Below are 6,000 nucleotides of genomic sequence, written 5' to 3'. Positions count from 1 at the left end.
GCTCACGACACTCGTAGCTCACTTTCTCACTTCCCGAACCCCAGGCTAAAACTCAAGGAAACTCATCGAAAACCTTGCACCCACTTTTCTTTCTTTTCTTTCTTTTTCTCTTGGAAGGATATGGACTTCCTTCTCATGCACAAAACTTCTCACACTCCAAAATTTTTCTCCAAAAATCTTCTTCTTACACGCACCACTCTTCTCCTCCTTTTGTAACAATATCAAACGTCTTATCCAAAAGAAAGGATAAAGATGAGTAATTGCACATTTGAATTCAAATCAAATTTTGAATTCAAATGGACACCAACTCATCCCTTATCCACTAAAGGTGTGAGGCGTGGCTTAAATTGTGCATGGAGTGATTTCATGAGAAACCTTTTCTCATGTAATAAATGGGGCATAAAAAAAGGGATAAGGTGCAAAGATTGATTGCCCATTCAAATTCAAACTTTATTTTGAATTTGAATGGCCAACCAATCATCCTTATCCATTCATATGACACATTAAAGTGGGGTGTGGAGAGGGCTTGGCGTGAGAAAAAAAATCATGAGAAGTTCCTTCTCATGAATTCAAATGGGTGCAATGGAAGTGAGGTGGCGCATGGAGATTGGGTCAAGGTGGTTTAATTATTTAAACCAACCTAATTGAACCAAATAAGTTAGGTCCAATTAGACTAATTTAAACCCAACTAAATTAGGCTTAATTAGGCTCAATAAAATCCTAATCAAATCAAGAATTGACTAAGCCCAACCCCTGATCAAATCAAGGACCAAACCATCTTGACGATTAGGTCAACTCTTAACCTAATCGGATCAAATCCTACTGAATCCAATTCAATTGGACTTGATCCAAAAATAATTACTCAATCAAATTGAGTTAATTAGCGATCAAATCACTAATTAAATCTCTCATAAATACTGAGTCCAAATTCGATGGGCAATCGGGCATCAGAATTCATCGATATGTAACCCTGATCTAAAAGTCCCAACCAGTGGGACTCTTGACCCCGGTACCCATAATGTGTGGAACTCATGATCAAAGAATCTTGATTCTCGATCATCGAGTCCCAAATATGTAGGATTCTACATCAGCCATCAGATCAGATAGGAACCTCTAATGTGTGTGACCCCACAGGTTCGAACCTAAGCCGGTAGCACAGGAACTAATTCTTGTACTAATCGAAGTGACCATCTAGCAATGGTACCCGATGTTCGGATAGGTCGAAGAGTCACAATCGCAACACTCAGAACCTACACGAATATGGTTACTGTATAATTCATCCTTTTGACCCCTGTGTTTAGGATGACTCAGGGTTTAACTGTCAACCCTGATCAGATCATCCAAATCGTGCTCAACTCAAACAGTCCTGTGACTCCTCACAAGGACTACCCTGACCAAGGTTTTGCTAAATTGAAACACGACTATACACAGCTCCTAAATTGGAGTGGTCAATCCCATCTTGACACACGCACCGACAAGTCAAGTACTTGACTACACCCAGCAGCCTTCCGTCACTGAATTAAAAATTTAGGTAGTCCAATGCCTAAGTGCAGTGAGTTGCTTGCAAGTCACCGTAGTGGTCTCAGGTCGGAGGGATATTTATACCCATATTCCATCGGAGCAAATCTTGATAGCAGAAATAGCTCCAAAGTCGGTCACGTTCAGTGCAGATGTACCCTTACATCTCATCTGTATGCCATACTAGTGTCTCCACACTCATTGGTTAAGAGGACAACCAACCTATGGCACACAATGACCTATGCTTGATAAACATTGTCATCCTTGGTAACAACGTATCATTTGGTCACGAACAGATTTAAGGACTAAACGACAAATCCTCCTTTGTCGTGTCTAAATAGTCCTAAGGACTTCGCCACAACATCGGAGTTCATTAGAAGATGAAATATTTTGTGATGAAAAATACCAAAATATTTTTTATTAATTCATAATTCATGTACAAATACAAAAATGAGCACAACCATCAACAGACTGACGATTAGCTTTGGGATACTATTCCCAATAGGTTCAGTAGGTCAGAGGCCTCACCGAAGCATTGCAGACCATGCAGTAGCAGCAGCAACAGCCGCAGGCATCAGTACAGTTGGAAAGAGCATCGTCGGAGTTCTAAAATCTGGCAGTAGGATGGGCCACTTGGGCCAGTCGCCCTGTCTTCCCCAGAAAGGAGAATCTGAGGGTGGAGAGCCCTCAGTCTGATCATGATTCCACTCCCGAAGGATCCCTACCTCCATTCTGTCAGAAGACCCTCGAGACTCATAGCCGAGAGGACCTCCTGGATCAAAGGCTCCAGGAGATGAACCGACAGATCGAAGAGCTCCACCACGCTCCCCCTGCTTATGGTGAGGACATCTGTACTGACCCTCCTTTCTTTCAAATGATCATGCAGGAACCGATCCCGCCAAACTTCAAGCTCCCCCAATTCGAAAGCTACGACAGGACCTCAGATCCGGTTGACCACCTGGAGGCCTTCCGGACAATGATACTGCTCCATGGCATGCCAGACGCCATCTTGTGTCGAGCTTTCCCATCTACCTTGAAGGGAGCAGCAAGGAACTGGTACTCGATGCTAAAGCTAGGTACTATCTTCTTCTTTGATCAGATGAGCCACCAGTTTGCGGCTCATTTTGTTAGCAGCCGGTATCCCCAGAGAGGTTCAGAGTCCCTTATCAACATCAAGTAGAAGGAGAGAGAATCCATCTGAGCTTACGTCAACCATTTTAATGTCGCCGCATTGGAGGTCCGAAACTTGGACCAATCGATCGCGATGGTAGCCCTGAAGGGTGGTCTTCAAAAGAATGATCTTTTATTTTCTCTGGAAAAGAAATATCTCAAGGACTTTGCTGATTTGCTGGCTCAGACCGAAGGATATGCCCGAGCAGAAGAAACCTTCAAGATGAAGGATGAGGAGGCCGCGAAAGAGCGGCAGGCGGGAGACTCCAGCAAACCCGCAGTTGAAAAAGGGTCGAGTGAAGCTCGACCACGTTCTCGAACTCCCTCCGAACACAAGCGTGTCCATACTCCTCCCCAGGCTCGTAGGTAGAGAAGCCCGGACCACAGAGTTCGACGGAGCTCTCCCCCGAGAAGATTCCACAGCTACGCCCCTCTCAACACATCGAAAACTCAAGTGCTGATGGAGGTTAGGGAGCAGCTGCCAAGGCTGGAAAGGATGTGCACACATCCCGGGAAGCGTAATCCTAACAAGTTCTGCCTCTATCATCGTGACCACGGCCATGACACGAAGGAGCGTATTCAGCTCTGAGATGAGATCGAGGAGCACATCAGACGAGGTCGGCTCGATAGATTCATTCGACGCCGACCTGAAGGTAGGAAAGATTGGCCTAGGGCCCTACCGTAGTCGGAGCCGCTAAGGAGGGAGGAGCAGCCTGAAGATCGGCCTCCGATTGGGATTATCAACTCCATCTCAGGAAGACCCCGACGGGGAGCAAACCTTCCATGGCTATAGGATTCAAAAAGTCTACGGATGTATTACCAATAACTTTGCCTTAAATAAAAGTTTCATATTTGCATATTTTTTTCTTTTTCTTTTAGCATGAGCTTATAACGACAGGAAGTAACCCCCTCATATAATTGAAGTTAAGCGTGTTAGGAATAGGAGGAAAACCTCATCCTAACATGAGCAAAGTCGAAGGCCTGGTTACTTAAAGATTGGATGGGGGGAGAGGCCCTCGCAATGGCCCTTATGTGCCCCCACAGCCTTGTTAGGAACAGGAGGAGAACCTTATCCTAACATGAGCAAAGTCGAAGGCCCGATTACTTAAAGACCGGATGAGGGGAGAGGCCCTCGCAACGGCCCTTATGTGCCCCCACAGCCTTGTTAGAAATAGGAGAAAAACCTCATCCTAACATGAGCAAAGTCGAAGGCCCAGTTACTTAAAGACCGAATGGGGGGAGAGGCCCTCGCAATGGCCCTTATGTGCCCCCACAGCCTTGTTAGGAACAGGAGGAGAACCTCGTCCTAACATGAGCAAAGTCGAAGGTCCGGTTACTTAAAGATCAGATGGGGGGAGAGGCCCTCGCAATGGCCCTTATGTGCCCCCACAGCCTTGTTAGGAACAGGAGGAGAACCTCATCCTAACATGAGCAAAGTCGAAGACCCGATTACTTAAAGATCAGATGAGGGGAGAGGCCCTTACAGTGGCCCTTACGTGCCCCCACAGTCCTGTTAGGAACAGAAGGAGAACCTCATCCTAACATGAGCTGAAATTGACTGTCGGGAACAAGAGGAGAACCTCATCCTGACACAAACAAAAACCCAATCGATCAAGACCGAACGAGGAGGAAAGCCTCCTCAATGGCTCCTCTACGCTCTCACGACCCCGTTAAGAGCAAAGAGAAAACCCTCACTCGAACACAAAAAAAAAGAGGGAGATAAAAAGGGAAAGCAACGAACTACACCAGCGATAAGTGAAAAATAAACTACATCAAAAACACAAAGGACCTCATCTCAATGAGGAAGGATACTCCTATCAAAAACTCTCAGTCGCTAAGAGGGAACTCGACACAGGCTGAGGAGAAATCGACTTCCTCAAAGTAACGAGAAGTTCGGATCTCCAAGCTCGAGCACCGGGAGGAAGCGTCAAACTCAAATGGCCTCGAAAAGACCTACGATCATGAACAAAAAAGGCAAATCAACACAGCGATGATCGGGAACATTCAAACAACGTCGGCATCGAACAAGATGAAAGATAAAAGAAGTTTGGTAAATAATGACTTAAAGCAAGAATAGACAAGAAATTATAAACAACACCAACGCCAAACAAGATGGAAGATAAAAGAAGTTCGGTAAACAACAACTTAATACAAGAATAGACAAGGTAATGGAAAATTTTCTTTTCATTTCATTGGTGAAGTATACATTACAAAGCCTTGAAGGCCAAAAAAGAGAAATGACAAGAAAAGAAAAAGAATACATGGAAGGATGAAAGATAAAAAAAAAGGGGGGCTCTAAGGAAGCCCACCGTCTTTTGACTTCGAGCTTTCAGTTCCGGTCCTTATTAGGGATTGCTTTAAGTTTTTGACTTCTTCCTCTAGTTTCATCTTTCTTAGCAGCATATCTCGGTACATCTGGTGGAACCATTGGCTCTCGCCCTCTGACTCTCGAAGCCTCTTCCTCAGGACCTCAGACTCTGCCTCGGCATCTTTGACCGCCTGCTGCTCGTGGACCAGCTAAATCTTCTGCCGTTGTAGTTCGGCCTCCTCCCGCCCAAGGGCCACAGACAGTTCTGCCATGGTCCCCCTCAAGGAGTGAAGCTCGTCGGAGCCTTGTGCAAAGGCAGGCTGGACTCTCTCAAACAACTACCTCCGAAGGCGGGCAACTTCGTCAGTCGCCGTTTGGAGCTTCCTACAATAGTCCTCTATTTGCCCGCTCCACCCAACTCGATAGGCGTTGTAATTCGCCTTGGCGTCCTGCAGCTGCTTTTGAAGGTCGGAGAAGTTCGACCAGTCTCGATCGCGGTCGGCTTGGATTGTGAGCCAGGACGAGCTCCTTTCCAACTAACCGATCTTCTCCCATGCAGCCGCCAGCTCGACTTCAAGGAAGCTGATCTTGGAAGCCTGAGTCCAAGATCGGTCGCTGGCACATTTTCGGAGTTCCTCAAGCTCCGTCATGAAGTCAGCCTTCCTCCGGGTATAGTCTATGATGGAGGTTCTGAAAGTGAATAGCCTCCGCAGTGACTTCCAAATGGCTCTTCCTCAGTCGGTGAAGTTCATCTTCCAGCTTCTTTGATTTCTTCGTCAACTGATGAACTTTCCTTCGGAGGTCTCGAATCATCGACTTCAGAGGAATCCCCTCTGGTAAGGGAAGAGCTTCGGCAGGGCACTGTCATTGGAAGATAAGAGCACCATGACTCAAATTAGTGCAAGAAGACAAAAAAGAAGGAAAAGAATGCAGAAGAAAAAAGGGGGTTCTCTGTAAAGAAGAATCCGATTTCATTGATTAAATAATTTTCAAGTACAAGAGAA

This window comes from Elaeis guineensis, chromosome 1 (assembly GCF_000442705.2).
Source record: "Elaeis guineensis isolate ETL-2024a chromosome 1, EG11, whole genome shotgun sequence".
Classification (NCBI taxonomy): Eukaryota; Viridiplantae; Streptophyta; class Magnoliopsida; order Arecales; family Arecaceae; genus Elaeis; species Elaeis guineensis.
Note: the sequence above shows the minus strand (reverse complement) of the source record.